Raw genomic sequence first — 16,978 nt, forward strand, 5'->3', positions numbered from 1 at the left:
ACAAAGTGTTCAAAATTCGACAAAGTGTTCAAAATTCGACAAAGTGTTCAAAATTCGACAAAGTGTTCAAAATCCGACCTCCGAGAGCTCTTTGGCATGCACACGAGTTCCAAATTGCCGCCCACCGTCTTTGGAACCGTTCCTCGGGCCTGTCTCAAAGTGGTCCCGAGCCGCCATTTTGTTCTAAAAAACGTGTTCCCGAAAATCTCCGGGTACCCCGCCAACCCCCCCGGCCGAAAATGACGAGTTGCACTTTGGGGGCGAATTTGAAATTTCAGTCCGACGATGAGGCACCGAAAGCCCGCAAACGGTACTCGGATCGTCCCCCTTGCCGACTTCCGTGATTTTTCAAAGTTAAAGTTTTCGGGCTGCGGACACTTTATTGCAACGGGGCAAGGCGCCGGGGCGAATTCCCACCCCTCCAGCGGGGCCCTGGAACTCCAACCCGGCGTGGATTTTCGGATTTTTCCCCTTCCCCACCGACTTTCCTCCGCTGACACTTAGAATTTTTTTTGACACTTAGAATTTTTTTTGACACTTAGAATTTTTTTGACACTTAGAATTTTTTTTGACACTTAGAATTTTTTTTGACACTTAGAATTTTTTTTGACACTTAGAATTTTTTTGACACTTAGAATTTTTTTGACACTTAGAATTTTTTTGACACTTAGAATTTTTTTTGACACTTAGAATTTTTTTGACACTTAGAATTTTTTTTGACACTTAGAATTTTTTTGACACTTAGAATTTTTTTTGACACTTAGAATTTTTTTTGACACTTAGAATTTTTTTTGACACTTAGAATTTTTTTGACACTTAGAATTTTTTTTGACACTTAGAATTTTTTTCTAAGTTTTTCCTTCTGGTTACTGACTTCCCTCGTCGGGCACGGGGATTTTCGACTTCCTCCTCCCGACCGAGGGGCCTCATTTTCGGGCATTTTCCTCAGATTTCCAAGCATTTTTAGACACTTTTCCCGACTTTTCCTGCTTACTGATTTCACACTTTTGGCCATTTTTATGCATTTTCCCGACTTTTCCTGCTTACTGATTTCACACTTTTGGCCATTTTTATGCATTTTCCCGACTTTTCCTGCTTACTGATTTCACACTTTTGGCCATTTTTAAGCATTTTCCTGGTTACTGATTTCACGCTTTTGGACATTTTCGGAGGTTCTGACGGCTTTTTCGCCTTACTGCTTCGGACATTTCGGGCACTTGGCTGACTTTTCCCGCTTACTCCTTCCGGGCTTTTACTCATTTTCGGAGGTTCTGACGGCTTTTTCGCCTTACTGCTTCGGACATTTCGGGCACTTGGCTGACTTTTCCCGCTTACTCCTTCCGGGCTTTTACTCATTTTCGGAGGTTCTGACGGCTTTTTCGCCTTACTGCTTCGGACATTTCGGGCACTTGGCTGACTTTTCCCGCTTACTCCTTCCGGGCTTTTACTCATTTTCGGAGGTTCTGACGGCTTTTTCGCCTTACTGCTTCGGACATTTCGGGCACTTGGCTGACTTTTCCCGCTTACTCCTTCCGGGCTTTTACTCATTTTCGGAGGTTCTGACGGCTTTTTCGCCTTACTGCTTCGGACATTTCGGGCACTTGGCTGACTTTTCCCGCTTACTCCTTCCGGGCTTTTACTCATTTTCGGAGGTTCCGACGGCTTTTTCGCCTTACTGCTTCGGACATTTCGGGCACTTTGCTGACTTCTCCACCTTACTCCTTCCGGGCTTTTACTCATTTTCGGAGGTTCCGACGGCTTTTTCGCCTTACTGCTTCGGGCACTTTGCTGACCTTTTCCCGCTTACCCCTTTCAAGGTTTTGGACGTCTCCGGTCGGGTCCGCGCCCCTCGCCCGGGCCGGAACGCCTCCCCGCCGGCCGAGTTCCTCGGGGTCGCCCCCTCGCCCGGGAAAAACCGCTCCCCGCCGTCCCACAGCACTCCGACTCGGCCAGGCAGCCTCACGGGCACAGCGACTCCTGCCCACCTCGGGAACCGACGCCCCGCTCGGGCTCAGGCTCCGAAAAACCACCACAGCGGGGCAGCTACCCTCAATGCAGCCGAAATTCAAATTCCTCCCCTTCGAGAGGCGCGCCTCACCCGGCCACGGCCTCGGAACTGCTCCCCTTCCTCGGGATCGGCCCCTCGCCCGGGAAAACCCGCTCCCCGCCGTCCCACAGCACTCCGACTCGGCCAGGCAGCCTCACGGGCACAGCGACTCCTGCCCACCTCGGGAACCGACGCCCCGCTCGGGCTCAGGCTCCAAAAACCCACAACAGCGGGCAGCTACCCTCAATGCAGCCGAAATTCAAATCCCTCCCCTTCGAGAGGCGCGCCTCACCCGGCCACGGCCTCCAAATCGCTCCCCTTAGGCGAAAATTAAGCCCCCGTGGCCGATAATACCCCTCCTTGATCGTGCACAAGGGCAGCTCCAAGTTGAACGGGCTCAGGCTCCAAAAACCCACAACAGCGGGCAGCTACCCTCAATGCAGCCGAAATTCAAATCCCTCCCCTTCGAGAGGCGCGCCTCACCCGGCCACGGCCTCCAAATCGCTCCCCTTAGGCGAAAATTAAGCCCCCGTGGCCGATAATACCCCTCCTTGATCGTGCACAAGGGCAGCTCCAAGTTGAACGGGCTCAGGCTCCAAAAACCCACAACAGCGGGCAGCTACCCTCAATGCAGCCGAAATTCAAATCCCTCCCCTTCGAAAGGCGCGCCTCACCCGGCCACGGCCTCCAAATCGCTCCCCTTAGGCGAAAATTAAGCCCCCGTGGCCGATAATACCCCTCCTTGATCGTGCACAAGGGCAGCTCCAAGTTGAACGGGCTCAGGCTCCAAAAACCCACAACAGCGGGCAGCTACCCTCAATGCAGCCGAAATTCAAATCCCTCCCCTTCGAAAGGCGCGCCTCACCCGGCCACGGCCTCCAAATCGCTCCCCTTAGGCGAAAATTAAGCCCCCGTGGCGGATAATACCCCTCCTTGATCGTGCACAAGGGCAGCTCCAAGTTGAACGGAGAAGTCAGTAACCAACCAAAAATAAGCTTGGTTACTGATTTCTCCCGTTGGTTACTGACTTCTCCCTTTGGTTACTGATTTCTCCCGTTGGTTACTCATTTCTCTTGTTGGTTACTGATTTCTCCCGTTGGTTACTGACTTCTCCCTTTGGTTACTGATTTCTCCCGTTGGTTACTGACTTCTCCCGTTGGTTACTCATTTCTCCCGTTGGTTACTCATTTCTCCCGTTGGTTACTCATTTCTCCTGTTGGTTACTGATTTCTTGGTTACTCATTTCTCTTCTTGGTTACTCATTTCTCCTGTTGGTTACTGATTTCTTGGTTACTCATTTCTCTTCTTGGTTACTCATTTCCCTTTCTGACACTTAGAATTTTTTTTGACACTTAGAATTCTTTTTGACACTTAGAATTTTTTTTGACACTTAGAATTTTTTTTGACACTTAGAATTTTTTTTGACACTTAGAATTTTTTTGACACTTAGAATTTTTTTTGACACTTAGAATTTTTTTTGACACTTAGAATTTTTTTTGACACTTAGAATTTTTTTTGACACTTAGAATTTTTTTGACACTTAGAATTTTTTTTGACACTTAGAATTTTTTTTGACACTTAGAATTTTTTTTGACACTTAGAATTTTTTTTGACACTTAGAATTTTTTTTGACACTTAGAATTTTTTTTGACACTTAGAATTCTTTTTGACACTTAGAATTTTTTTTGACACTTAGAATTTTTTTGACACTTAGAATTTTTTTGACACTTAGAATTCTTTTTGACACTTAGAATTTTTTTTGACACTTAGAATTTTTTTTGACACTTAGAATTTTTTTTGACACTTAGAATTTTTTTCTAAGTTTTTCCTTCTGGTTACTGACTTCCCTCGTCGGGCACGGGGATTTTCGACTTCCTCCTCCCGACCGAGGGGCCTCATTTTCGGGCATTTTCCTCAGATTTCCAAGCATTTTTAGACACTTTTCCCGACTTTTCCTGCTTACTGATTTCACACTTTTGGCCATTTTTATGCATTTTCCTGGTTACTGATTTCACGCTTTTGGACATTTTCGGAGGTTCCGACGGCTTTTTCGCCTTACTGCTTCGGGCACTTTGCTGACCTTTTCCCGCTTACCCCTTTCAAGGTTTTGGACGTCTCCGGTCGGGTCCGCGCCCCTCGCCCGGGCCGGAACGCCTCCCCGCCGGCCGAGTTCCTCGGGGTCGCCCCCTCGCCCGGGAAAAACCGCTCCCCGCCGTCCCACAGCACTCCGACTCGGCCAGGCAGCCTCACGGGCACAGCGACTCCTGCCCACCTCGGGAACCGACGCCCCGCTCGGGCTCAGGCTCCGAAAAACCACCACAGCGGGGCAGCTACCCTCAATGCAGCCGAAATTCAAACTCCTCCCCTCCGAAAGGCGCGCCTCACCCGGCCACGGCCTCGGAACTGCTCCCCTTCCTCGGGATCGGCCCCTCGCCCGGGAAAACCCGCTCCCCGCCGTCCCACAGCACTCCGACTCGGCCAGGCAGCCTCACGGGCACAGCGACTCCTGCCCACCTCGGGAACCGACGCCCCGCTCGGGCTCAGGCTCCGAAAACCCACAACAGCGGGCAGCTACCCTCAATGCAGCCGAAATTCAAATTCCTCCCCTCCGAAAGGCGCGCCTCACCCGGCCACGGCCTCCAAATCGCTCCCCTTCCTCGGGATCGCCCCCTCGCCCGGGAAAACCCGCTCCCCGCCGTCCCACAGCACTCCGACTCGGCCAGGCAGCCTCACGGGCACAGCGACTCCTGCCCACCTCGGGAACCGACGCCCCGCTCGGGCTCAGGCTCCGAAAAACCACCACAGCGGGGCAGCTACCCTCAATGCAGCCGAAATTCAAATTCCTCCCCTTCGAGAGGCGCGCCTCACCCGGCCACGGCCTCCAAATCGCTCCCCTTAGGCGAAAATTAAGCCCCCGTGGCGGATAATACCCCTCCTTGATCGTGCACAAGGGCAGCTCCAAGTTGAACGGAGAAGTCAGTAACCAACCAAAAATAAGCTTGGTTACTGATTTCTCCCGTTGGTTACTGACTTCTCCCTTTGGTTACTGATTTCTCCCGTTGGTTACTCATTTCTCTTGTTGGTTACTGATTTCTCCCGTTGGTTACTGACTTCTCCCTTTGGTTACTGATTTCTCCCGTTGGTTACTGACTTCTCCCGTTGGTTACTCATTTCTCCCGTTGGTTACTCATTTCTCCCGTTGGTTACTCATTTCTCCTGTTGGTTACTGATTTCTTGGTTACTCATTTCTCTTCTTGGTTACTCATTTCTCCTGTTGGTTACTGATTTCTTGGTTACTCATTTCTCTTCTTGGTTACTCATTTCCCTTTCTGACACTTAGAATTTTTTTTGACACTTAGAATTCTTTTTGACACTTAGAATTTTTTTTGACACTTAGAATTTTTTTTGACACTTAGAATTTTTTTTGACACTTAGAATTTTTTTGACACTTAGAATTTTTTTTGACACTTAGAATTTTTTTTGACACTTAGAATTTTTTTTGACACTTAGAATTTTTTTTGACACTTAGAATTTTTTTGACACTTAGAATTTTTTTTGACACTTAGAATTTTTTTTGACACTTAGAATTTTTTTTGACACTTAGAATTTTTTTTGACACTTAGAATTTTTTTTGACACTTAGAATTTTTTTTGACACTTAGAATTCTTTTTGACACTTAGAATTTTTTTTGACACTTAGAATTTTTTTGACACTTAGAATTTTTTTGACACTTAGAATTCTTTTTGACACTTAGAATTTTTTTTGACACTTAGAATTTTTTTTGACACTTAGAATTCTTTTTGACACTTAGAATTTTTTTTGACACTTAGAATTTTTTTGACACTTAGAATTTTTTTGACACTTAGAATTCTTTTTGACACTTAGAATTTTTTTTGACACTTAGAATTTTTTTTGACACTTAGAATTTTTTTTGACACTTAGAATTTTTTTCTAAGTTTTTCCTTCTGGTTACTGACTTCCCTCGTCGGGCACGGGGATTTTCGACTTCCTCCTCCCGACCGAGGGGCCTCATTTTCGGGCATTTTCCTCAGATTTCCAAGCATTTTTAGACACTTTTCCCGACTTTTCCTGCTTACTGATTTCACACTTTTGGCCATTTTTATGCATTTTCCTGGTTACTGATTTCACGCTTTTGGACATTTTCGGAGGTTCCGACGGCTTTTTCGCCTTACTGCTTCGGGCACTTTGCTGACCTTTTCCCGCTTACCCCTTTCAAGGTTTTGGACGTCTCCGGTCGGGTCCGCGCCCCTCGCCCGGGCCGGAACGCCTCCCCGCCGGCCGAGTTCCTCGGGGTCGCCCCCTCGCCCGGGAAAAACCGCTCCCCGCCGTCCCACAGCACTCCGACTCGGCCAGGCAGCCTCACGGGCACAGCGACTCCTGCCCACCTCGGGAACCGACGCCCCGCTCGGGCTCAGGCTCCGAAAAACCACCACAGCGGGGCAGCTACCCTCAATGCAGCCGAAATTCAAACTCCTCCCCTCCGAAAGGCGCGCCTCACCCGGCCACGGCCTCGGAACTGCTCCCCTTCCTCGGGATCGGCCCCTCGCCCGGGAAAACCCGCTCCCCGCCGTCCCACAGCACTCCGACTCGGCCAGGCAGCCTCACGGGCACAGCGACTCCTGCCCACCTCGGGAACCGACGCCCCGCTCGGGCTCAGGCTCCAAAAACCCACAACAGCGGGCAGCTACCCTCAATGCAGCCGAAATTCAAATTCCTCCCCTCCGAAAGGCGCGCCTCACCCGGCCACGGCCTCCAAATCGCTCCCCTTCCTCGGGATCGCCCCCTCGCCCGGGAAAACCCGCTCCCCGCCGTCCCACAGCACTCCGACTCGGCCAGGCAGCCTCACGGGCACAGCGACTCCTGCCCACCTCGGGAACCGACGCCCCGCTCGGGCTCAGGCTCCGAAAAACCACCACAGCGGGGCAGCTACCCTCAATGCAGCCGAAATTCAAATTCCTCCCCTTCGAGAGGCGCGCCTCACCCGGCCACGGCCTCGGAACTGCTCCCCTTCCTCGGGATCGGCCCCTCGCCCGGGAAAACCCGCTCCCCGCCGTCCCACAGCACTCCGACTCGGCCAGGCAGCCTCACGGGCACAGCGACTCCTGCCCACCTCGGGAACCGACGCCCCGCTCGGGCTCAGGCTCCAAAAACCCACAACAGCGGGCAGCTACCCTCAATGCAGCCGAAATTCAAATCCCTCCCCTTCGAAAGGCGCGCCTCACCCGGCCACGGCCTCCAAATCGCTCCCCTTAGGCGAAAATTAAGCCCCCGTGGCCGATAATACCCCTCCTTGATCGTGCACAAGGGCAGCTCCAAGTTGAACGGGCTCAGGCTCCAAAAACCCACAACAGCGGGCAGCTACCCTCAATGCAGCCGAAATTCAAATCCCTCCCCTTCGAAAGGCGCGCCTCACCCGGCCACGGCCTCCAAATCGCTCCCCTTAGGCGAAAATTAAGCCCCCGTGGCCGATAATACCCCTCCTTGATCGTGCACAAGGGCAGCTCCAAGTTGAACGGGCTCAGGCTCCAAAAACCCACAACAGCGGGCAGCTACCCTCAATGCAGCCGAAATTCAAATCCCTCCCCTTCGAAAGGCGCGCCTCACCCGGCCACGGCCTCCAAATCGCTCCCCTTAGGCGAAAATTAAGCCCCCGTGGCGGATAATACCCCTCCTTGATCGTGCACAAGGGCAGCTCCAAGTTGAACGGAGAAGTCAGTAACCAACCAAAAATAAGCTTGGTTACTGATTTCTCCCGTTGGTTACTGACTTCTCCCTTTGGTTACTGATTTCTCCCGTTGGTTACTCATTTCTCTTGTTGGTTACTGATTTCTCCCGTTGGTTACTGACTTCTCCCTTTGGTTACTGATTTCTCCCGTTGGTTACTGACTTCTCCCGTTGGTTACTCATTTCTCCCGTTGGTTACTCATTTCTCCCGTTGGTTACTCATTTCTCCTGTTGGTTACTGATTTCTTGGTTACTCATTTCTCTTCTTGGTTACTCATTTCTCCTGTTGGTTACTGATTTCTTGGTTACTCATTTCTCTTCTTGGTTACTCATTTCCCTTTCTGACACTTAGAATTTTTTTTGACACTTAGAATTCTTTTTGACACTTAGAATTTTTTTTGACACTTAGAATTCTTTTTGACACTTAGAATTTTTTTTGACACTTAGAATTTTTTTGACACTTAGAATTTTTTTTGACACTTAGAATTTTTTTTGACACTTAGAATTTTTTTTGACACTTAGAATTTTTTTTGACACTTAGAATTTTTTTGACACTTAGAATTTTTTTTGACACTTAGAATTTTTTTTGACACTTAGAATTTTTTTTGACACTTAGAATTTTTTTTGACACTTAGAATTTTTTTTGACACTTAGAATTTTTTTTGACACTTAGAATTCTTTTTGACACTTAGAATTTTTTTTGACACTTAGAATTTTTTTGACACTTAGAATTTTTTTGACACTTAGAATTCTTTTTGACACTTAGAATTTTTTTTGACACTTAGAATTTTTTTTGACACTTAGAATTTTTTTTGACACTTAGAATTTTTTTCTAAGTTTTTCCTTCTGGTTACTGACTTCCCTCGTCGGGCACGGGGATTTTCGACTTCCTCCTCCCGACCGAGGGGCCTCATTTTCGGGCATTTTCCTCAGATTTCCAAGCATTTTTAGACACTTTTCCCGACTTTTCCTGCTTACTGATTTCACACTTTTGGCCATTTTTATGCATTTTCCTGGTTACTGATTTCACGCTTTTGGACATTTTCGGAGGTTCCGACGGCTTTTTCGCCTTACTGCTTCGGGCACTTTGCTGACCTTTTCCCGCTTACCCCTTTCAAGGTTTTGGACGTCTCCGGTCGGGTCCGCGCCCCTCGCCCGGGCCGGAACGCCTCCCCGCCGGCCGAGTTCCTCGGGGTCGCCCCCTCGCCCGGGAAAAACCGCTCCCCGCCGTCCCACAGCACTCCGACTCGGCCAGGCAGCCTCACGGGCACAGCGACTCCTGCCCACCTCGGGAACCGACGCCCCGCTCGGGCTCAGGCTCCGAAAAACCACCACAGCGGGGCAGCTACCCTCAATGCAGCCGAAATTCAAACTCCTCCCCTCCGAAAGGCGCGCCTCACCCGGCCACGGCCTCGGAACTGCTCCCCTTCCTCGGGATCGGCCCCTCGCCCGGGAAAACCCGCTCCCCGCCGTCCCACAGCACTCCGACTCGGCCAGGCAGCCTCACGGGCACAGCGACTCCTGCCCACCTCGGGAACCGACGCCCCGCTCGGGCTCAGGCTCCAAAAACCCACAACAGCGGGCAGCTACCCTCAATGCAGCCGAAATTCAAATCCCTCCCCTTCGAAAGGCGCGCCTCACCCGGCCACGGCCTCCAAATCGCTCCCCTTAGGCGAAAATTAAGCCCCCGTGGCGGATAATACCCCTCCTTGATCGTGCACAAGGGCAGCTCCAAGTTGAACGGAGAAGTCAGTAACCAACCAAAAATAAGCTTGGTTACTGATTTCTCCCGTTGGTTACTGACTTCTCCCTTTGGTTACTGATTTCTCCCGTTGGTTACTCATTTCTCTTGTTGGTTACTGATTTCTCCCGTTGGTTACTGACTTCTCCCTTTGGTTACTGATTTCTCCCGTTGGTTACTGACTTCTCCCGTTGGTTACTCATTTCTCCCGTTGGTTACTCATTTCTCCCGTTGGTTACTCATTTCTCCTGTTGGTTACTGATTTCTTGGTTACTCATTTCTCTTCTTGGTTACTCATTTCTCCTGTTGGTTACTGATTTCTTGGTTACTCATTTCTCTTCTTGGTTACTCATTTCCCTTTCTGACACTTAGAATTTTTTTTGACACTTAGAATTCTTTTTGACACTTAGAATTTTTTTTGACACTTAGAATTTTTTTTGACACTTAGAATTTTTTTTGACACTTAGAATTTTTTTTGACACTTAGAATTTTTTTGACACTTAGAATTTTTTTTGACACTTAGAATTTTTTTTGACACTTAGAATTTTTTTTGACACTTAGAATTTTTTTTGACACTTCGAATTTTTTTGACACTTAGAATTCTTTTTGACACTTAGAATTTTTTTTGACACTTAGAATTTTTTTTGACACTTAGAATTTTTTTTGACACTTAGAATTTTTTTCTAAGTTTTTCCTTCTGGTTACTGACTTCCCTCGTCGGGCACGGGGATTTTCGACTTCCTCCTCCCGACCGAGGGGCCTCATTTTCGGGCATTTTCCTCAGATTTCCAAGCATTTTTAGACACTTTTCCCGACTTTTCCTGCTTACTGATTTGACACTTTTGGCCATTTTTATGCATTTTCCTGGTTACTGATTTCACGCTTTTGGACATTTTCGGAGGTTCCGACGGCTTTTTCGCCTTACTGCTTCGGGCACTTTGCTGACCTTTTCCCGCTTACCCCTTTCAAGGTTTTGGACGTCTCCGGTCGGGTCCGCGCCCCTCGCCCGGGCCGGAACGCCTCCCCGCCGGCCGAGTTCCTCGGGGTCGCCCCCTCGCCAGGGAAAACCCGCTCCCCGCCGTCCCACAGCACTCCGACTCGGCCAGGCAGCCTCACGGGCACAGCGACTCCTGCCCACCTCGGGAACCGACGCCCCGCTCGGGCTCAGGCTCCGAAAAACCACCACAGCGGGGCAGCTACCCTCAATGCAGCCGAAATTCAAATTCCTCCCCTTCGAGAGGCGCGCCTCACCCGGCCACGGCCTCGGAACCGCTCCCCTTCCTCGGGATCGGCCCCTCGCCCGGGAAAACCCGCTCCCCGCCGTCCCACAGCACTCCGACTCGGCCAGGCAGCCTCACGGGCACAGCGACTCCTGCCCACCTCGGGAACCGACGCCCCGCTCGGGCTCAGGCTCCGAAAAACCACCACAGCGGGGCAGCTACCCTCAATGCAGCCGAAATTCAAATTCCTCCCCTTCGAGAGGCGCGCCTCACCCGGCCACGGCCTCCAAATCGCTCCCCTTAGGCGAAAATTAAGCCCCCGTGGCCGATAATACCCCTCCTTGATCGTGCACAAGGGCAGCTCCAAGTTGAACGGGCTCAGGCTCCAAAAACCCACAACAGCGGGCAGCTACCCTCAATGCAGCCGAAATTCAAATCCCTCCCCTTCGAGAGGCGCGCCTCACCCGGCCACGGCCTCCAAATCGCTCCCCTTAGGCGAAAATTAAGCCCCCGTGGCCGATAATACCCCTCCTTGATCGTGCACAAGGGCAGCTCCAAGTTGAACGGGCTCAGGCTCCAAAAACCCACAACAGCGGGCAGCTACCCTCAATGCAGCCGAAATTCAAATCCCTCCCCTTCGAAAGGCGCGCCTCACCCGGCCACGGCCTCCAAATCGCTCCCCTTAGGCGAAAATTAAGCCCCCGTGGCCGATAATACCCCTCCTTGATCGTGCACAAGGGCAGCTCCAAGTTGAACGGAGAAGTCAGTAACCAACCAAAAATAAGCTTGGTTACTGATTTCTCCCGTTGGTTACTGACTTCTCCCTTTGGTTACTGATTTCTCCCGTTGGTTACTCATTTCTCTTGTTGGTTACTGATTTCTCCCGTTGGTTACTGACTTCTCCCTTTGGTTACTGATTTCTCCCGTTGGTTACTGACTTCTCCCGTTGGTTACTCATTTCTCCCGTTGGTTACTCATTTCTCCCGTTGGTTACTCATTTCTCCTGTTGGTTACTGATTTCTTGGTTACTCATTTCTCTTCTTGGTTACTCATTTCTCCTGTTGGTTACTGATTTCTTGGTTACTCATTTCTCTTCTTGGTTACTCATTTCCCTTTCTGACACTTAGAATTTTTTTTGACACTTAGAATTCTTTTTGACACTTAGAATTTTTTTTGACACTTAGAATTCTTTTTGACACTTAGAATTTTTTTTGACACTTAGAATTTTTTTTGACCCTTAGAATTCTTTTTGACACTTAGAATTTTTTTTGACACTTAGAATTTTTTTTGACACTTAGAATTTTTTTTGACACTTAGAATTTTTTTTGACACTTAGAATTTTTTTTGACACTTAGAATTTTTTTTGACACTTAGAATTTTTTTTGACACTTAGAATTTTTTTTGACACTTAGAATTTTTTTGACACTTAGAATTTTTTTTGACACTTAGAATTTTTTTTGACACTTAGAATTCTTTTTGACACTTAGAATTTTTTTTGACACTTAGAATTTTTTTGACACTTAGAATTTTTTTGACACTTAGAATTTTTTTTGACACTTAGAATTTTTTTTGACACTTAGAATTTTTTTTGACACTTAGAATTTTTTTCTAAGTTTTTCCTTCTGGTTACTGACTTCCCTCGTCGGGCACGGGGATTTTCGACTTCCTCCTCCCGACCGAGGGGCCTCATTTTCGGGCATTTTCCTCAGATTTCCAAGCATTTTTAGACACTTTTCCCGACTTTTCCTGCTTACTGATTTCACACTTTTGGCCATTTTTATGCATTTTCCTGGTTACTGATTTCACGCTTTTGGACATTTTCGGAGGTTCCGACGGCTTTTTCGCCTTACTGCTTCGGGCACTTTGCTGACCTTTTCCCGCTTACCCCTTTCAAGGTTTTGGACGTCTCCGGTCGGGTCCGCGCCCCTCGCCCGGGCCGGAACGCCTCCCCGCCGGCCGAGTTCCTCGGGGTCGCCCCCTCGCCCGGGAAAAACCGCTCCCCGCCGTCCCACAGCACTCCGACTCGGCCAGGCAGCCTCACGGGCACAGCGACTCCTGCCCACCTCGGGAACCGACGCCCCGCTCGGGCTCAGGCTCCGAAAAACCACCACAGCGGGGCAGCTACCCTCAATGCAGCCGAAATTCAAACTCCTCCCCTCCGAAAGGCGCGCCTCACCCGGCCACGGCCTCGGAACTGCTCCCCTTCCTCGGGATCGGCCCCTCGCCCGGGAAAACCCGCTCCCCGCCGTCCCACAGCACTCCGACTCGGCCAGGCAGCCTCACGGGCACAGCGACTCCTGCCCACCTCGGGAACCGACGCCCCGCTCGGGCTCAGGCTCCGAAAACCCACAACAGCGGGCAGCTACCCTCAATGCAGCCGAAATTCAAATTCCTCCCCTCCGAAAGGCGCGCCTCACCCGGCCACGGCCTCCAAATCGCTCCCCTTCCTCGGGATCGCCCCCTCGCCCGGGAAAACCCGCTCCCCGCCGTCCCACAGCACTCCGACTCGGCCAGGCAGCCTCACGGGCACAGCGACTCCTGCCCACCTCGGGAACCGACGCCCCGCTCGGGCTCAGGCTCCGAAAAACCACCACAGCGGGGCAGCTACCCTCAATGCAGCCGAAATTCAAATCCCTCCCCTTCGAGAGGCGCGCCTCACCCGGCCACGGCCTCCAAATCGCTCCCCTTAGGCGAAAATTAAGCCCCCGTGGCCGATAATACCCCTCCTTGATCGTGCACAAGGGCAGCTCCAAGTTGAACGGGCTCAGTCTCCAAAAACCCACAACAGCGGGCAGCTACCCTCAATGCAGCCGAAATTCAAATCCCTCCCCTTCGAGAGGCGCGCCTCACCCGGCCACGGCCTCCAAATCGCTCCCCTTAGGCGAAAATTAAGCCCCCGTGGCCGATAATACCCCTCCTTGATCGTGCACAAGGGCAGCTCCAAGTTGAACGGGCTCAGGCTCCAAAAACCCACAACAGCGGGCAGCTACCCTCAATGCAGCCGAAATTCAAATCCCTCCCCTTCGAAAGGCGCGCCTCACCCGGCCACGGCCTCCAAATCGCTCCCCTTAGGCGAAAATTAAGCCCCCGTGGCCGATAATACCCCTCCTTGATCGTGCACAAGGGCAGCTCCAAGTTGAACGGGCTCAGGCTCCAAAAACCCACAACAGCGGGCAGCTACCCTCAATGCAGCCGAAATTCAAATCCCTCCCCTTCGAAAGGCGCGCCTCACCCGGCCACGGCCTCCAAATCGCTCCCCTTAGGCGAAAATTAAGCCCCCGTGGCCGATAATACCCCTCCTTGATCGTGCACAAGGGCAGCTCCAAGTTGAACGGGCTCAGGCTCCAAAAACCCACAACAGCGGGCAGCTACCCTCAATGCAGCCGAAATTCAAATCCCTCCCCTTCGAAAGGCGCGCCTCACCCGGCCACGGCCTCCAAATCGCTCCCCTTAGGCGAAAATTAAGCCCCCGTGGCCGATAATACCCCTCCTTGATCGTGCACAAGGGCAGCTCCAAGTTGAACGGGCTCAGGCTCCAAAAACCCACAACAGCGGGCAGCTACCCTCAATGCAGCCGAAATTCAAATTCCTCCCCTTCGAAAGGCGCGCCTCACCCGGCCACGGCCTCCAAATCGCTCCCCTTAGGCGAAAATTAAGCCCCCGTGGCGGATAATACCCCTCCTTGATCGTGCACAAGGGCAGCTCCAAGTTGAATGGACACAGCGACTCCTGCCCACCTCGGGAACCGACGGCCCGCTCGGGCTCAGGCTCCAAAAACCCACAACAGCGGGCAGCTACCCTCAATGCAGCCGAAATTGAAATTCCTCCCCTTCGAAAGGCGCGCCTCACCCGGCCACGGCCTCCAAATCGCTCCCCTTAGGCGAAAATTAAGCCCCCGTGGCCGATAATACCCCTCCTTGATCGTGCACAAGGGCAGCTCCAAGTTGAACGGAGAAGTCAGTAACCAACCAAAAATAAGCTTGGTTACTGATTTCTCCCGTTGGTTACTGACTTCTCCCTTTGGTTACTGATTTCTCCCGTTGGTTACTCATTTCTCTTGTTGGTTACTGACTTCTCCCGTTGGTTACTGATTTCTCCCGTTGGTTACTGACTTCTCCCTTTGGTTACTGATTTCTCCCGTTGGTTACTGACTTCTCCCTTTGGTTACTGATTTCTCCCGTTGGTTACTGACTTCTCCCGTTGGTTACTCATTTCTCCCGTTGGTTACTCATTTCTCCTGTTGGTGACTGATTTCTTGGTTACTCATTTCTCCCGTTGGTTACTCATTTCTCCTGTTGGTTACTGATTTCTTGGTTACTCATTTCTCTTCTTGGTTACTCATTTCTCCTGTTGGTTACTCATTTCTCCTGTTGGTTACTGATTTCTTGGTTACTCATTTCTCTTCTTGGTTACTCATTTCTCCCGTTGGTTACTGACTTCTTGGTTACTCATTTCTCTTCTTGGTTACTGATTTCTTGGTTACTCATTTCTCCCGTTGGTTACTCATTTCGCCTGTTGGTTACTGATTTCTTGGTTACTCATTTCTCTTCTTGGTTACTCATTTCTCCTGTTGGTTACTGATTTCTTGGTTACTCATTTCTCTTCTTGGTTACTCATTTCTCCTGTTGGTTACTCATTTCTCCTGTTGGTTACTGATTTCTTGGTTACTCATTTCTCCTGTTGGTTACTCATTTCTCCCGTTGGTTACTGACTTCTTGGTTACTCATTTCTCTTCTTGGTTACTGATTTCTTGGTTACTCATTTCTCTTCTTGGTTACTCATTTCTCCCGTTGGTTACTGACTTCTTGGTTACTCATTTATGTTCTTGGTTACTGATTTCTTGGTTACTCATTTCTCTTCTTGGTTACTCATTTCTCCCGTTGGTTACTGGCTTGTTGGTTACTCATTTCGCTTCTTGGTTATTGATTTCTTGGTTACTCATTTCTCTTCTTGCTTACTGATTTCCTGGTTACTCATTTCTCCCCTTGGTTACTGACTTCTTGGTTACTCATTTCTCTTCTTGGTTACTCATTTCTCCTGTTGGTTACTGATTTCTTGGTTACTCATTTCTCTTCTTGGTTACTCATTTCTCCCGTTGGTTACTGACTTCTCCCGTTGGTTACTCATTTCTCCCGTTGGTTACTCATTTCTCCCGTTGGTTACTCATTTCTCCTGTTGGTTACTCATTTCTCTTCTTGCTTACTGATTTCTTGGTTACTCATTTCTCCCGTTGGTTACTGACTTCTTGTTTACTCATTTCTCTTCTTGGTTATTGATTTCTTGGTTACTCATTTCCCTTCTTGGTTACTGATTTCTTGGTTACTCATTTCTCCTGTTGGTTACTGATTTCTTGGTTACTCATTTCTCTTCTTGGTCGCTCATTTCTTGGATCCTCATTTCTATTCTTGGTTACTCATTTCTCCCATTGGTTACTGATTTCTTGGTAACTCATTTCACTTCTTGGCTACTCATTGCTCCCCTCACTGCAGCCGAAATTCAAATTCCTCCCCTTCGATAGGCGCGCCTCACCCGGCCACGGCCTCCAAATTGCTCCCCTTCCTCGGGATCGCCCCCTCGCCCGGTTAAATACCACCGCCCGCCGTCCCACAGCACTCCGACTCGGCCAGGCAGCCTCACGGGCACAGCGACTCCTGCCCACCTCGAGAACCGACGCCCCGGTCGTGCTCAGGCTCCAAAAACCCACAACAGCGGGCAGCTACCCTCAATGCAGCCGAAATTGAAATTCCTCCCCTTCGAAAGGCGCGCCTCACCCGGCCACGGCCTCCAAATCGCTCCCCTTAGGCGAAAATTAAGCCCCCGTGGCGGATAATACCCCTCCTTGATCGTGCACAAGGGCAGCTCCAAGTTGAACGGGCTCAGGCTCCGAAAACCCACAACAGCGGGCAGCTACCCTCAATGCAGCCGAAATTCAAATCCCTCCCCTTCGAAAGGCGCGCCTCACCCGGCCACGGCCTCCAAATCGCTCCCCTTAGGCGAAAATTAAGCCCCCGTGGCGGATAATACCCCTCCTTGATCGTGCACAAGGGCAGCTCCAAGTTGAACGGGCTCAGGCTCCAAAAACCCACAACAGCGGGCAGCTACCCTCAATGCAGCCGAAATTCAAATCCCTCCCCTTCGAAAGGCGCGCCTCACCCGGCCACGGCCTCCAAATCGCTCCCCTTAGGCGAAAATTAAGCCCCCGTGCCCGATAATACCCCTCCTTGA

This window comes from Stegostoma tigrinum, unplaced genomic scaffold, assembly GCF_030684315.1.
Source record: "Stegostoma tigrinum isolate sSteTig4 unplaced genomic scaffold, sSteTig4.hap1 scaffold_353, whole genome shotgun sequence".
NCBI classification, from domain to species: Eukaryota; Metazoa; Chordata; class Chondrichthyes; order Orectolobiformes; family Stegostomatidae; genus Stegostoma; species Stegostoma tigrinum.